Raw genomic sequence first — 18,201 nt, forward strand, 5'->3', positions numbered from 1 at the left:
TAGAAACATACAATTTACCATGAAGAAACAGAAAATCTGAACAGATTAAATACTAGTAAGGAAATTGAGTCAGTAATCAAAATCATCCCAATGAAAAAAGTCCAGGACCAGATAGCTTCACGACTGAATTCTACCAAACATCCAAAGAATAATTAACATCAAGCATTCTTCAACTCTTCCAAAAAATAGAGGAGGAGAGAATACTTCCAAACTTATAAGGCCAGCATTACCCTGATACCAAAACCAGACAAGTAGGGCACACACACACAAAATTACACATCAATATCCCTAGTGAACATAAATGTAAAAATCTTCAATAAAATATTAGCAAACTGAATTCAACAATATATCAAAAACGATCATACACCATGATTAAGTAAGATTTATTCCAGGAATGCATGATGGATGGTTCAACATCCACAAAAATCAATCACTGTGATACACCAAATAAAATGAAGGATAAAAATCCTATGATCATCTCAGTAGATGCAGAAAAGCATTTGACAAAATTCAACAATAAAAAACTCTCAACAGTAAGGATAGAGGGAACATACCTCAGTATAATAAAGGCCACATATGACAAGCCCACAGCTAACATTATACTCAATGGTAAAATGCTGAAAGCTTTTCCTCTAAGATCAGGAATAAGACAAGGATGTCCACTCTGACTACTTTATTCAACATATCCAAGCCAGGGCAATTAGGCAAGAAGAGGAAATAAAAGGCATCCAAATTGGAAAGGAAGAAGAAAGCTGTCATTATTTGCAGATGACATGATATTATATATAGAAAACACTAAAAACTCCACCAAAAAAGTGTTAGAACTAATGAATAAATTCAATAAAGTTGCAGGATACAAAGCCAATATAAAAAAAATCTGTTCCATTTCTGTACAGTAATAACAAACTATTAGAAAAAAATTCAGAAAATGATCCCATTTATAATAGCATCAAAATGAATAAAATATTTAGGAATAAATTTAACCAAGGAGACGAAAGAGTTGTACACTGAAAAAATGAAAGAAATTAATGGACATAAATGGAAAAATATTCTGTGTTCATGATCCAAAGAATATTGTTAAAATGTCCATACTAAAAATAAATAAATAAATAAATAAATAAATTGTCCATCCTACCCAAAGCAATCTACAGAGTCAGTGCAATCTCCCATCAAAATTCCAATGGCATTTTCCACAGAAATAGAACAAACAATACTAAAATTTGTGTGGATCCACAAAAGACCCAAATAGCCAAAGCAATCTTGAGAAAGAACAACAAAGCTGGAAGCATCATGCTCCCTGATTTCAAACTATATTATGAAGCCACAGTAATCAAAACAGTATGGTACTGACATAAAACAGACACAAAGATAATACATGTGCAGATTTATTTTTTTATGTTTTTATTTCTATTTTATTTCTTTTTTTTTTTAATTTTTATTTTATTTCTGGTATGAAGTAAACCTGCACATGTGGTCAGTTATGACAAAGGAACCAAGAATATACAATTGGAAATGAACAGTCTCTTCAATAAATAATTGGGATGGATGGATGATTGGGCAAACTGAACAGCCATATGCAAAAGAATGAAACTGGACCAGTATCTTACACCATACACAAAAATTAACTCAAAATAGTTTAAAAACTTGAATGTAAGATCTGAAACCATAAAAATCCTAGAAGAAAACATAGGTATAAGGTCCTTGACATAGGTCATGATTTTTTTAATCTGACACCAAAACCAAAAGTAAACAAGTAGGACTACATCAAACTAAAAGCCTTTGCACAGTGAAGGAAACCATCAGCAAAATAAAAAAGCAACCTATGGAATGGGAGAAAGTATTTGTAAATCATATGTCTGATAAGGGGTTAAAATATATAAAGAACTCCTATAACTCAATAACAAAACAAAAAACACAAAAAATCTGATTAAAAAATAGGCAGAGAATCTAAATATTTTCCCAAAGAAGATACACAGATGGCCAGCAGATATCATGAAGAAAATACAAATCAAAACTGCAATAAGATAAAACAGCTCACACCTATTAAAATGGCTATTATCAGAAAGACAAGAAATAACGAGTGTTGACGAGGCTGTGGAGAAAAGGGACCCTTATACACTGTCGTTGGGAATGTAAACTGGTGCAGCCACTACGGAAAACAGTATGGAGGTTCCTCAAAAAATTAAAAATAGAACTACCATATAATCCAGCAATTCTATTTCTGGGTAGTGTATGTGCGTGTATACACACACACATACATTATTATTCAGCCATAAAAAAGAATGAAACCTTGAGGGCATTATGCTAAGTATAATAAGTCAGAGAAAGATAAATACCATATGATCTCACTCACTTAGGGAAGCTAAAAAAACAAAAAACAAACAAAATCAAGCTCACAAAATCAGAGAATAGACTGGTAATTGCCAGAGGCAGGGAGTGTAGGTGGGAGAAATGGGTCAAATGTGTCAAAAGGTAGAAAATTCTAGTTATAAAATAAATACATCATGGGCATGTAATGTACAGCACAGTGCCTATAGTTAACAACACTGTATCACATATTTGAAAGTTGCTAAGAGAGTAAATCTTAAAAGTTCTCATCACAAGAAAAAATGTAACTACATAAGGTGATGCATATAAACTACTTCATTTGTGGTGATCATTTCCCAATGTATAAAAATATCAAATCATTAAGTTGTACATCTGTAACTAATATAATGTCATATGTCAATTATACCTTTAAAAAAAATCCCTGAAGTAATAATTTATTTTTTAAAGATTTTATTTATTTATTTGAGAGAGAGAGAGAGAGCATGAGCAAGGGGCGAGGCAGAGGGAGAGTGAGAAGCAGACTCCCTGCTAAGCAGGGAACCCTATGTGGGGCTCGATCCTAGGACCCTGGGATCATGACCTGAGCCGAAGGCAGATGCCTAACCGGCTGAGCCACCCAGGTGCCCCAATAATAATAATAATAATTTAAAAAGGAGTCAGGAGGTTATTATTAAGCTGAGGTCTGAATGACAAGGAGCTAGTCATACCAAGATCACTGGGAAGAAGGAATAGCTACTGCAAAGATCCCAACACAAGTAGAAGCTTGAGAGAAAGAGGGTCACTGTAGCAGTAGGGAAGGAATGTGGAACTAGAAAATGTATCCTGTAGGTACAGTCAACAGTTAGAAATATTGCTTACACCTAAATGGAAAAATGGAAATGTTTATTAATGTTGTTTCAGCTGAACAAATAATGAAATAATTTATTTCCTAGTCTCTATGACAACTACAGATATAGGGACCATATTGGATCCACCCAAATATTCATCAACATAGGTTCAAACCTGGGTTCCAAACTCCCCCTTGTCTTCTGCCTCCCCTACCCTAGAACATGGCCACAGCTGAACCATGTTTCCAAGGCCATTGACAACATGTCTAACTGACGTGAGCAGAGACCTGTCTTGCCCTTCCTTCTGGCCAGTAGGAGATCAGGGTGGGATATGGACATGGTAGAGGGTCTAAGATGGTGGAGCTAAGTTCATTACTATCAGCATCAGAACCATGATTAACAGAGAAATTTCACTCCTAAGGCCTGTTGCTGTCAGCAAATTCCAAGAAACACTGGTCATTACTATAGCAACTGATTTCACATGCATCAGGAGAAATCATAACAGTATTAGCTTTTCCTGGAAACAGTCAAATTTGAAACTGCCTGCAATTAGAGTGTTCCCCATTTCCTCTAATGATGCTGGCGCTGCCCCCGATCTTGGTGCCTTTCTCTAACTGCTGTGGATTATTCAGTCCTCTGGGGCCTCCATTTTTGTCCCTGAAGAGGCTGGTCCTGCTCTTAAGCCATTTGTATACTGTTCTAAGCCTCCAAAGGCCAAGAAACTGGTGTATGGGTGTGGGGGAGTGAGGATCCAAGAAGCAGAAATGACAGGATTCAGAATTTAAAGTTCTGGGCTTGAGCACCAGCTCTACCCGTCAGCCATGTGACCCATAAGCAGTTTACTTAACCCCTCTGTACTTCTGTTTCCTCATCTGAAAAATGGTGCTATTAACAAGACCTTTCATGAGATCAGCATATGGAATAAAGAAGACAGGAAATGTGAAAATACTGTGTAAGTATAAGAGCTGTGCAAACACCAAGTATTTGCCTGAAGCAAAAGATCTTTTCTTCATTTCAGGAAATTAACATCCAAAATAATGAAATTTATTAAAAGTCCTTATTATAGCCTTTGGCTTACTTCTACCTATATTAAGGAATTCAAAGAAGCCATCAGTGAAACGTATACAGCTAACCTAATTCTGGTCCTTCCTCTGCCACCATGAAGCCATGTGATGTGGGACACTTAGCCATTCAGAGCCTCCGCTTCCTCATCTACAAAATGAAGATAATAATACCCAAGGACAGATATAGGGATCAGATTATATATCTTAAAATTCTCTGGAAAATATCCACCAAGTGCAAAAATATACATTTCAATATCCTAATACACACTGCATATATCTTCATGTATCTTAGGAGATTACCAAATCATAATTTGAGTTTGAAGTCAAAATTTTTTCCATCAAAAGGTCAACAATCTTCATAAAGAAAGAACTCAAATGAGCTACAGCTGAATATCTACCTTTTGAAGGCATGTACAGAGGGAGATAAAATAATCTCCTTTTTGTAGATATACAAAATGCCACGTGGTAGACTAGAGATAACCACAAATTCCTTACTATTCCTCCAACTGACAGGTGAAGTCTCTGTCCTCTCTGCTGGAATCTGCAGGGTTGGGTGTGGGTATCCCTGTGAAAAATTAACCAACTTAACCAATATGGCAAAAAGAAGGCCGTACTATGCCAATTTCCAGGCTAAGTCTTAGACTCACACTTTCTGACTCTTGAAGACTTGTTCTTAGAGCCCTGCTCTACCATGTAGGAAGGCTACCCTGAGGCTGCCGTTCTGTGAGGAAGCTCACCCTAGCCACTTGGGAGAGACCATATGAAGAGAGAGAGAGCTGCCTGGGCGCCCCAAGTCTTGGAGTTCCCAGCCATTCCTGTCATCCCTGCTGAAATCCGAGGATGGTGCTGCAGAGGCAAGCTGTACTGAATCCTGGACCCACAGATCAGAGATATAAGAATAATAAATTGCTTTATGCCACTAAGTTTTGGAGTGGCTTGTTTCACAGCAAATTATAACTGGAAAATCAACCAAACATGCAATGATAAAATATTTGATGGTAATTTATGAGTGTGTGTGTCACTAAAATGAAATTTCAGCCCCACAGTTGCTTCAGTCCTAGGAGAGGAAAACATTTTCCTATGGCTAGCTGCCAGTGAAAGTCTGAGAAATTATGGCAAACTGGAATAATTCCTCAGTATTTCCAAGTACACTGAAAAGGGGAAAAGCCTCATTAAGTTTTGTAAAACAACAAAATCTATATAGGCTAAATCTCTTCTGCAGAAATCCAAAAAAAAAAAAGGAAGTCTAAAAGTCTAATAAAAGCCCTCAAAAAGTTTTTTGGTGAGGGGAAGAGGGTTCTGGATTGCCCACCAAGGTCGAGGTTAAACTTGATATCGGACAGGAAGATAGGACTGTATAATACTGTACCATTCATTCAAAATCATGTAGACCACTACAGGCAAATCACTTTAGAACATACTTGGCAAATAATCGTGGAACTCCATAAAAGGTAATTAAGAAAGATTCAGACAAATATGCTAAACTCATTTGTATTGTATATATTTTTTATTTTTTATACATTATGATGTTTTGACATTTCAAAAACCCTTTCTAGCTGAAGAGAGACTGCCCCTCCTGGGGCCAGTCAATTCTTGGAGATAGCAAAGGGCCCAGCTGGGTGCATGCCTTTGATATGCAAACCAACCCAAATCCAGAGCTAGACCGCCTCAATCTTTCCTTCACCCAGGACACAATATCCCTCTGCCTTAACCATCCCAAAGCCAGGTACCAGACAACTAGAGACCATCTCCATCATCTAAATCCTATTCCAACTAGCCAATTCTATTTATCCTGTCCTGTCTTTCCTTTCCCTCAGACACCCAAATAAAGGCTGTGGCCTTATTTTACCATGCCATAACCAACATGGACATTCTTAGAACATCAATCAAAGGGTATGTGTTCAAAGACTTAGCTGAGGTCAAGTGTACCTGGGGGGAATTTGGGACAGGTGAGATTACACTAGTTTAATGACCATGGAATTACAGAGAAGTTTTTGTCTGCACCAAGACCTACAGCCTTCTGACCGGTACACTGATGTCAGTGAGGCCTGGTCTGGGGATGCAGATGGGTCAGCACATCTCCCATTATAGTTCGAAAACCACCCCAGGAACCATAACAGTAAGAGAAGGATAAGTCATGCCACCTTCCTTACAAAGGAGAACAGCTGAGAGACAGAACAGAAACTTAGCTGCATAATTCTGAAGTTCAGTTTCTCATGTCGTCTAGCAGAAAAAAAACTACATGGCTTTCCAAGTACCTACTTCAACTAGTTCCTATAAATGAAATATCTAAATGGTTGCATAGTTTTAAAAAGTGTACACAGGACACCTGGGTGGCTCAGTTGGTTGAGCGTCTGATTCTTGATTTCGGGTCAGGTCATGATCTCAGGGTCATGAGGTTGAACCCGGCATGGGGCTCTGCACTCTGTGGGGAGCCTACTTGAGATTCTATCTCTCCCTCTCCCTTTTGCCCACCCCCCACCCCCGCTCATGCTCTCTAAAATAAAATAAAATAATAAATAAAATAAATAAATAATAAATAATAAAATAAAATAATAAAATAAAATAAAAAAATAAAAAGTGTATACAGCTTTGAGCTGTTCAGGGCTGCCTATCTTCTGAAAATGAAGCCTGTCTCTATTGCTGAGTTATGAAAACTATATATTAAGATTATAAGGATACACTTTACTAGAAATACAAGATAAAATTGAACCCTCTTGCCTGGTGATATAAGCCAAATATGTTTTATTAATTACCCACGTTAGGGCGACTGGGTGGCTCAGTCATTAAGCATCTGCCTTTGGCTCAGGTCATGATCCCGGGGTCCAGGGATCGAGCCCCGCATCGAGCTCCCTGCTCTGTGGGAAGCCTGCTTCTCCCTCTCCCACTCCCCCCTGCTTGTGTTCCCTCTCTCACTGTGTCTCTCTCTGTCAAAAAATAAATAAAATCTTAAAAAAAAGAAAAACCCCACATTAGTAGACAGCAAATGGCAAAAAAGCGTATAAATGTATGTCTCAGTTCTACCACGATTGTTCTATTTTTCTCTACTATCACCAGAAATCAGATTTCATATCTTCTAAACATCCAAAAACAGTGCCTTCCTTTTTCTATAGTGTATACAATTTAACTGAGGTCTTCTATTCTTTTTACAGATCCTCTACGTTCTCCATTGCTCATCTTCTGCCGGTAGGTTGATGAAGCAGGAGGTAAACATGGACAAACAGGAGGCAAACCCAAAGGAATGCAGGAGAAATTTGGAGGTGTAATTAAAAGAATTACATGTCTGCCTTTTCGTGCCTTTAATTTAGGAAGTCAGTGGCTTAAATCACGTACTTCACAGCATGAGTAATGCACAGAACGTCTGTGCGGTAGCCACATTTTAAAGGACTCTCTGCCACCCAGACTGAAGTTGAGTGGCTCTTTCTTCACTTGATCAAAATACTCAAGTGATTCCAACAACTGACTACTGATGGTAATCTTATCTAGACATTCCTGCCATTGGGATCTTTCTACCAGCTTCTTCAAATGGAAGCCAAGCTGTCATTCAAGCATTTTTAAATATTGCCAACTCATTTCCTAGATGAGGGGCCAAGAAAGGGTTTCATGCATTTGGGTCATGCCAGCTGGATTGGGGTTAAAAGTTCTCACTCATCATGTCTGTTTCTGGACATCAAGCTCCAGGACAGGCCAATGACTGTGGCTGAGCCACTGGATTATTGTCTCTTTTCCCTGTATGGTCTCGTTAGTTCTTTTGTTGATCCAGCAAACCAGCTGTTGTGTGGTTTGTATACTCACAGGGCTGTGAGTATAAAGGCTTTTCAGGCCATCAGGCCTGTCCAGCCCTTCAGGTTAGCAGGTCACCAGGGTTTTCTTGCCAGGCCACTGGCCTTTGTGCAGGCAGCAGATAAACCCTAGGAACACCTACGATCAGGTGTAATACTATGTTACTCTACATAATACTATGCTATTTGCTAACAGCGGGTAGCTAATTTGGGGCCATTTTGTTTTTAAAATTGGAAAATATATTTATCAACGGCAACCCAAAACTATTCCTTTATTTCTTTTTTTTTTTTAAAGATTTTATTTATTTATTTGAGACAGAGAGAGAGAGCACATGAGAGGGGGGAGGGTCAGAGGGAGAAGCAGACTCCCTGCTGAGCAGGGAGCCCGATGCGGGACTCTATCCCGGGACTACAGGATCATGACCTGAGCCGAAGGCAGCCGCCCAACCAACTGAGCCACCCAGGCGCCCCCTATTCCTTTATTTCTGACGGCTTCCTGCCGTGATAGACCCTGATGATGTCCTCTTTTTCCTAAGCCTTCAATTCAATTTCTTTATCATCATTCCACTCCCTAACTCTCTCAAAGTCAAATGTTTGAATATAACTTTCATACCACTTGATTCACTGATTCACTTATGTGTGTGTTTAACACTGACTTAATGTTCGCTAAGTGCCAGACCATGTGTTAAGAATTCAGATATACAAATGCATACTCATTACAAGAATTCAAAAAATGAGAAATATATAAGGTAAAATGTGAAAGTGTCCTTTATCTTTCTCAAATTTACTCCCTCTTTAGAGATAACTGTTAACTATATTTTCTGTATCTTCAAAAAAATCCATAGATATGTACATACACAGGCATACACAGTCTATGCATCACATTCTAAGCATGTACCCATGGAAGTATTGGGGTATATGTGTGTTCATGCACAATTTTAGAGCTTAAAAAGTATATATTATTAAAAATGATAATAAATGTTCTTTTTAAATTCCCACTCTGATCTTTTTGTTTATACAAATTTCTCAGAGTTTACAGAAAGAAGACACCACTGGACTCATAGCCAACAAGCCCAGAGGCTTTTGCTCTGTAAATATTCTTCTCACTCATTGATTCAAAAAATATTTATTGAGCCTAGACCATCTTCCAAACACTGTGCCAACTAGTACAAAAATGAAGATGTAGCCTTCTCCTCAAGCCCAGAATACACAGAATTAAAATGAACATATGTACTGTTTTTCCAAATAAAGTTCTTATTTTTTAAGAAAATAACCTCAAAAGTCCTCCTTTTGGTTATAAATAGTTGTTATTTAATTGTACCAACTGTCAGGTATTATAATGATAGTTGTTCAAGTATTAGCCTTCCCAGGTAACAAGACATGGCAGCTGATTAGTAGCGCATGTCTCCCCAGAAGAGCCTTAAGAAGTAACATTTCAGGTAACTGGAGAAACTTTGGGCAGATTTCATATCATACTGGTCACACACACATAGGACTAGCCTGACAGTAAGGATAGTTAGGAGCACTCTGTTTTTTCCTTGTTTATAATTGAGGTTGGCCCACTCGGAATGTGCTGATGTGGTCCTTGATTCAGGGACTGGGGAAGAAGTGACCTAGAGACCCGTCTCTCCTCCCCAGGAGACAATGATGCAGGTTGAGAGGGCCAAAGGGTTCATTTGATTTCATGCTCCTCTTTCCAATTGGGAAGGAAAAGAAAGTGATTTTGGAATGTGCTACAGATGGACTTTTTATAGCTGCCACTAAACTAAGTTTTAAGAACAACATCTTCTAGTGAGAGAAAAAATTACACAACAAATGTCCCTGATCATTTTTCTATGTGGAGTGAAAGCCCAGTTATAAATTACATCAAGTACTTAAATCATGGCATGACCTACCAGTGACCTTTTGCCTTCTCAGTCCAGCCAGCCTGCGGACTCCCCCGAACCACTGTAACCATGGCAGCCGTATTACAGGGGGGACGGAGGGTGCAGTGGGACTTACGTAACCCACAGGCCCGTCTCTGTCCCAGCCCTCTGCTCACATTAACACGAAGCAGTATATAATTTAGAAAGGGGGAAATGCGATCATAGCTTTTGCCCCCACACTGCTATGAAATTCCAGGCTTTTATGTGCAGGAAGCTCCGTGTTGATCTTGGCGGCCCCACGGGTTAAAAATCTTGTTTAAATGTTGCAGCCTTAGAATAGTCTTTGAGGTTTTTCTATGTTGTTTTATAAAAGGCTTCTGCCTGATTATTTACAGATGCCGTCTCTGAGAAAGCTGAAAATAGTCTCACTACGAATACTGAAATTTGGACTCAGGTTTCCCTTACTATTTTATGGTGAATAGCACTCGAGCCCAAAGACTAGGCTGCTCAACTGGCTTTTAAATGGGGGTTTCTGTCAGTGTCTCTGCCATTATGGTTTCTGCTGACTTGATCTCAGTCTGTCAAAGGAGTCATCCATCAATGCACTCATCCAACAAATATTTGCAGAGCCCTACTACGTGTCAGCGGCTGGGGACACAGGGATGAAAACCAAGGCTCTGGCTTTGAGGAGCTCAGTCTAAGGAGAGGAAGGAAGTACGAGAAATACTGTCACAAATGCTGGGGTCCTCTCACAGGGCACAGGGAAGGGCAGGTAAGCAGAGAGGCCTACTCAGTTACTCAATCTCTCTCCCATCTTCACCTGGCTCCGTTAGTCATAATAAACAAGGTAGGATCAGGTGTGGTGTCCTTCTCTCAGTTTTGAAACCTTCTTCAGATCTGAATCAAGCCTGTGCCTCTGGGAGGACATGATCTGTAATATTTCAGACTAAGAGAGACCCATTCTTGTTCTTCAAAACTCTAGAGAAGAACTTAGTAGAACCTTCATAAATGTGTCCACAGCATTCACGAGCTTAGGCAGACAGCTCTTCAGTCTCCATAACCAAAACCCTTGAGCTGTCACTGAAGTTACTCTCTTCTGCACCAGGCATGGTGGAAATACATAGAGTCATGCCATGATCTGCTCCTTTCCAGGCTAAGCAATCCTGGCCCCTCCCACCCAGGTCTCACTCATCTCCTCTCAATGCTTTCAGTGTCAGGTCCTGGACTCACTCCAAACCTTCCTTATCCCTTCTCAATTACAAAACCCAAAACTGGGCCAGGAAAGGAGTGTGCTGGGCCAAAGACTTTCCTTCCCAATTCCTGCAAATTCCTGAGAGACTCTACAGGCTGGTTAAATGAATCTCTTTTTACAGGATAACCAGGGGAGACTCTGGGATGACAGCACTGGGGGAAGAGGTTGAGGAGAGTAAAATACCATCCATACAGGTTTAATTAGGGAAACATGGCTCCCATGGTCATCGACATTACCACTCCCGGCACCATGAACTTCTCTCTGGAGCCATCAGGACATGTGGGCGAATATTGGAGAAGTGCTTTTGGATCAACAGTAGTGCCATAAATCACTGTTAATGAGTCAAAGACTTCATGTAATTTACAACTTGCAGTAATAATTACCTGGTGAGTTTAAGAATTCACCACTCCATCTTTTATTCTATAGTCTCTTCTTAAAGAAAAATGAACCAATCTAAGCTGAGAGCAATAATATAATCACATCCCATCTTGACATAGCATTTTTTATTTTCCAAAGTGCTTTCCCACATAGAACCTCATCTAATTGTCACAATAACCTTGTGCTGTGAATCTTAAATGCACTAACTTACAACTAAGGAAAGAGAGGCACAGAGGTGTTATGTGGCTTGCTCAAGATTACACAGGAAGTATCAGAGGTGGGACTGAAAATGCAGGTTGGTCTCACCGATCTCTTTCATATTCTAACTACTATTTGCAAAATATTCCACAAGTTATATGGCAAGTTTTCATATCCATTATCTTGCTGGTCCTCAAAATATTCCTAGGATGCAAATAAGGAACTAGCAATAATAAAAACTGTGCAGAAAATAATTGCAAAAAAGTTTGAAATGGATCTGAATGATTAATGGGTGGTATCAGTGGAAAACTAGGCCTTGCCTATGCAGCCTTCCAGGTTACCTGAGCCTATGAGGTCTTTGCACGTTTTGTGGTCTTTGGGCTACTTTACAACTTGTAAGTTGTAGATGACTGAGAGGCATGTAAATGATTCTTGCCCACAGATATGCACATGAAATTTGTCCACTGGAAGTGCAATTGATTTCCCTCTCTCTGTGGAAGAAGCCAATTTTGCATCTAACTAACCCAATCCTAATTGCCTACATATGCACCTGCCCTTTGGATTCTCCTTTGAACTGATCGTAACATTACAGATTCTCTCATTAATGAATGAGTTAAATAAATCCTTGACACATGTTCATTTGACATTTGTATGAGAGTCATGATTTTCCCTTTTAAAATAATCATCCTTTAACAACAGCTAACATTTCTTGAGCACTTACTAGAAGCCCTTACTAAGGGCTTTATATACATTTAATTCTCACAACCATCACAAGGCAGGCACTCATTATCTCTGTTTTCTAAATGAGAAGACAGATTTAAAGAGATTTGATAACTTGCTCAAGGTCCCACAGTCCGTGGAGAGGGAATCCCTTCTCTCTGAGGCCATCGCTGTTGATTTTTCCTTGGGGTATGCAATATCTGGAACTAAATAATTAGGGCAGCCAGGTCCCTGACAGAGGTGGGCACGTGAGGCCCTCTGAAGCAGTTGTGGGTGGCAGTCTGCAGTTCATGCACTGCCTTCTCATTTTACATGTTGATCAACATCCTACTGATAGACAATTTGGGGTGTACTCAATGTTATCCGTCTCCCACACAGCATGAGTTGAGGGAAGAGAGTATCCTGGATACAGCACTGGCCCTATAGTTAAAAGAGGTGCATTCTTTTTTTTTTTTCCCCAAAGAAATAAATAAAATCTTTAATAAAAATAAAACTCATTAAATAGAGCTCCTTTACAAATGGATGTTAGCAATAGCACCCGGAGGTAGAGGAAATATCTCACATGTATAACACATACGGACACACAGACACAAACAAGATGCAAACAACCCTGGCTCAGTTACTGAAAAACAGTGTTATCCTACACAAGACACTTAACTTTTCTGGTTAGTCTAAAGGGAGGAAGATCAGATGGACAGATGGGTAAGAAGGACAAATTCAGCTACGCCCACAATGCTAACAAAAACAATGTACACAGAGCAACATACATGGGTCCCTGCCCTTTTGGTCATTAAATGTGGGCCTCAGGGGAGGGGGAAATCCTTATTTAAAAACTGATAAAGTGGGTGCCTGGGTGGCTCAGTTGGTTGGGCGACTGCCTTTGGCTCAGGTCATGATCCTGGAATCCCGGGGAGTCTCAATGGGGAGGCTGCTTCACCCTCTGACCGTCTCCCTTCTCATGCTCTTTCTCACTCTCTAAAATACATAAATAAAAAATCTTTAAAAAAAAAAAACCTGATAAAGCAGCAAGAATTGCTGATCATCCAGTACACACAGGTGGAAGAGTTCTACATCTTGCCCCTGCGGACAGAGCTGTCCTTGGGTGATCCCCACAGTCTGAGCCCTTTAAAGTCTTCTTCAGAAGATTCCTGGGGAGAGACTCAGGGATGCAGTGCTCTTGGGAGAAAAGTGAAATTCTATGTTTGGACTAAAAAGATTGAGGCTTATCTATGTAACCACTAATTTCTAGAGGAAAAAGACCTTTTCTTATTCACCTTTAATCTGCCCAGTGATTGGCACAGCTCATAACCAACCCTCAAATGTACACTGAACATAATTGATGATAAGTCCATTAACTAGTTAAATAATTAATGGAACAAACATTTATTGGGCATCTATCACATCCTTGGCATTATCCTAAATGAAGGAGAGGCCAAGCCCATCCCACCACATTCATGGGCAGGTGGGCCATCCTCCCTGGATTCCACTCTCCTCTCTGTCTTTGGGGAGGCATTCTTTCCCCCCTTCAAAGCTGTCATTGGTGTTAAATTGTCATCTTTTAAAAATGCACAATTCTGTGCACTGGGTGGCTCAGTCGGTTAAGTGTCTGCCTTCGGCTCAGGTCATGATCCCAGGGTCCTGGGATTGAGTCCCGCATTGGGCTCCCTGCTCTGTGGGGAGTCTGCTTCTCCCTCTGCCTCTGCCTCCCTCTTTCTGTCTCTCATGAATAAATAAATAAAATCTTTTTTAAAAAATGGACAACTCTACACAAACTGTTATTTTCCCTCATGGAGGTCCTACTTAATGACATTTCCCCAATAAATATTAACTAAATGTCTGCCATGGGTTATGCCTTGTTCTATGTGCTGGATTAAAACAGAGAAAGTCTTTGCTCCTGTAGAGTTTATGTTCAACTTAAGATGAGACAGAGTGATGAGACAGATGAAACTAAAAGAACCTTTCAAAAACACAACCAAATTGTAAAGAGAGAAGTAAAATTGTCTCTTTTTGCAGATGCAATGATACCATATATAGGAAACCCTAAAGACTACACCTAAAATGGTTAGAACTAATCAACAGGTTTAGAAGCTGCAGGATACAAAATCAATATAAAAAATCACTGCATTTCTATGCATTAACAATGAACTATCAGGAAAAAAAATTAAGACAACAATCCCACTTAAAACCGCATCAAAAAGAATAAAACAACCTAGGAATAAATATAACCAAGGAAGAGAAAGAGCTGTACACTGAAAATTATAAGACATTAATGAAAAACTGAAGATGACACCAATAAATGGAAAGATATTCTGTGTTCATGGATTGAAAGAATGTTAAAATGTCCATACTACCCAAAGCAATCTACAGAGTCAATGCAATCCCCATCTAAGTTCCAATGGCATTTTCACAGAAACAGAGCAAGCAATACTAAAATCTGTATGGAACCACAAAAGACCCTGAATAGCCAAAGCAATCTTGAGAAAGAGCAAAGCTGGAGGCATCATGCTCCTTGATTTCAAACTATGTTATGAAGCCATAGTAATCAAAATTGTATGGTATTGGCATAAAAACAGCCACACTGATCAGTGTAACTCAATAGAGAGCCTAGAAATAGACCCATGATTATATGGTCAATTTATGATAAAGGAGCCAAGAATACACAAATGGAAAAGAATAGCATCTTCAATAAATGGCATTGGGAAAACCTGGATAGCCACATGCAAAAGAATGAAACTGAACCCCTATCTTATACCATTTACAAAAATATACTCAAATTGCATTAAAGACTCATGAACATAAGACCTGAAACCATAAGACCCCTAGAAGAAAACTTAGGGTGTAAACTCATTGACATTGGTCTTAGCAATGATTTTTTTGGATTTGACACAAAAAGCAAAGGCAAGTAAAAATGAGTAAGTGGAACTACATCAAACTAAAAAGCTTCTGCACAGCAAAGGAAATCATCAACAAAATGAAAAGGAAACTATGGAATGGGAGAAAAATATTTTTAATTGTGTTGTTTTTTTTTGCTATTGAGTTGGATGAGTTCCTTGTGTATTTTGGATCTTAGTCCTTTACTGGATATGTGGGTTGCAAACTTTACACCAGGAAACTTTAAAAAATTACTAGAAATCTTATCTTGAATTTCAAAAATAAAATTATAAAAAACCTAAGCAATACAAATTTATACTTTTTATATCTCTCCAGATCAAGTTAAATGATGGCAAAAAAAGATTGATTTTCATATGATTCTGTGGTATCTCTCATTTTCAGAGAATACAGAAATCAGATCTTCAAGCTACTTAGTGGGTAACTGACCAAATGGTCAGAACACATGCCATAATTGCTCAGCTATCTGTTATTATGGCTAAAAAAGCGATTGATTAGAAATTATATCCAATTGATATATATAGACACATGTCTGTCGGAGCCCATTTAAAAGAAATTACTTTAAATAAAGTATTACTCCCCAAATGAATCAGCATTGCATTTAATTAGGTAACTAAAAACTATCTTTTTTTCAGACTTAAGTTAAAAATTATAAGCCAATATAATTTGGGAGAATAGTAATTAAGACACTAAACTATATATAAATATAATGGCTTTCCATTAAGATTTCATTAACTTAATGTTTTTCTCCCTTTGGATTAAATTACATCAGGCCAAAATGAACTTGCCCCCAAGCAAATTTTCTAAGGAATGAATATAACATTTACTAGGAAACACAAATACAGTAAAGGAATTTTCTTAAAGATATTTTTTAACAGATGGAAGGCTTTACTTTAAAAATGTAAAAGGTCATAAAAGCCCCTTTTTGGGGGGCAATCATAATTTTTTTTAACAGATCAAAGTGAATATTCTTAACACACAGGTGTGACTTTTAATTCTTTAAAATGCAGTGGGGAGTGATTTTTCCTTAACAGTAAGAAGGAAAATCCCTCTGAGATTGTGAAGCCGTAGAATTTGAGACTAAAAATTTGCTCACATCAAGACGCTGTTAGTTAACCATCTGCTTTGTGTGTTTGTGTTTTCTTAATGAAAGCATTTAGTTTCCCCACTAGTAAGGATGCAGATTTCAAAGCAGTTAAACTATTGTTAGATCAATGTGTACCACACCAGACAACATCTATACTGGGCTGATTTGATAGTAAACAATGCAAACAAACAAAGATATTTTCTTATTCAATTCATTGCCAACACAGGCTAGCAGAGAATCTGCACCAGAGTGAAAGGGAAGGTAGGGCTGTGTGGTGGCCAACGTTGAATTGAACGTCTAATTCCAGGCCTATGTGAATAATGAAATCTCAGTGAACAACCAAATTGGGAGAGGCCCTACAATCTATGGGAGATCCCCTACCACGCCATCTATCTAATCTAGCACCCTTTACTTGCTATTTTTTTATTTTTTTGGTGAGATGATTCTTTTAACTACACTCCATAGACAAGACATGCTTATAAATTTATAAAAAGTTATACATGTATAAATAAATTTATAAATTCATAAAGGTCTGTTTAAACAAGAAGTTTCACTTTGATAAGAGAATTATAAACTATGCAAATCTTTTATTTAAAATGATGTGAGGGGCGCCTGACTGGCTCAATCGGTAGAGTATGCAACTCCTGATCTCAGGGTCAGGAGTTGAAGCCCCACACTGGGCGTGGAGCCTACTTAAAAAAAATGAAGTGATAAATTATAATTAATGTGTAAGTATAATAATGGCACTAAATTTAGATATGGAAATTCTCCTCAAAGTTCTCAGTGTGAATACCATCAAACCTTTCCTTTCTGTTGATGCTTCTGGCTGAGAACGGAAGAAGCGATGGAGGCTTAAATTGAAAAATTCTTTACATGGTTTCTGGTGACCATGTGTGGAGGGCAATGTCTTTTTCTCTAGAGTCTCAAGGTAAAATGTCTCTGATTTGAAATCAGAATTGATCTGCTGTTCTGCTAACCATGGCTCGAATACCGCCATAAAGCTTTGATGGAGGATTTCCCAGGATGAGGTTGTAAATGGCAGTTCTTGCCATCCTGATGTTTCAGAAAGAGCCAAGATTGTAAACTTTCACATCAGTCAAAACTATCCATGTCTGTGTCAGATTCTCTCTGGTGATTTTGATTTTTCCTCCTTCGCCAGGGATTCTTCCTATTGCCTGGGACAGGTGGTCTCCCTTTATGGGCTTCACATCTGTAATTTCAAAAGACTCTAGAAAGAGGTCCTCCAACCTAATGAGGGCAAGTGCATCCTCCACTGGAAACCCAAGAAGAAAGGCTTTCAGAAAATCAGCTGCTTCTGTCAGAGCACGAACATCCTTGGTTTCTTTACAGGTCCCGATTTCTACATTCCTCGATTTTAAGGAACAGGGTACCTGAAGTCCTAAATGTTCTACGATGGGAGATGGGAGTAACTCTTTTCATCCAGTTATCTTTTAATGGCATGTGGCTATTAGTTGGAACAGGGATCTTCCTTGTTTCTTCTTTCTGGCCCAGGAATCCACGGCCAGTGGGGGGTGGCAAAATGGGCTTCGCTGGCCGAGCCTCCGCTGTGTCCATGCAGCCCATGTCCCCACATCCCCTGACCGCAGATGGCTGCTCAGCCTGCCTTTTTCCCCACCCGCCGGCCGCCCTGGCTGGTGAGCTGGGTGAAGCCGTCCTAGCCCAGAGGCCCAGTGCTCTGTGCTTCCCTCCCCAGGAACCTACAGCCCCCATGTGCTTCTGGCCCTTACTGCTCTTATTTTAATTCATAGCTCTTATCACTGCCTAGCATTACAGGTTTATTGTTTGTTAAT

General features: G+C 39.0%; 1 pseudogene; it reads right to left on the reverse strand.

The window, feature by feature from the left end:
- Positions 1–14,433: 14,433 nt before the first annotated feature.
- Positions 14,434–18,201, reverse strand: part of LOC145716891 (RNA-binding protein PNO1-like) — a 91,926-nt pseudogene continuing 88,158 nt past the window's right edge.

The sequence above is a fragment of the Leptonychotes weddellii genome, chromosome 13 (genome assembly GCF_054177405.1).
Source record: "Leptonychotes weddellii isolate Sample4059 chromosome 13, ASM5417740v2, whole genome shotgun sequence".
In the NCBI taxonomy this organism is placed as follows: Eukaryota; Metazoa; Chordata; class Mammalia; order Carnivora; family Phocidae; genus Leptonychotes; species Leptonychotes weddellii.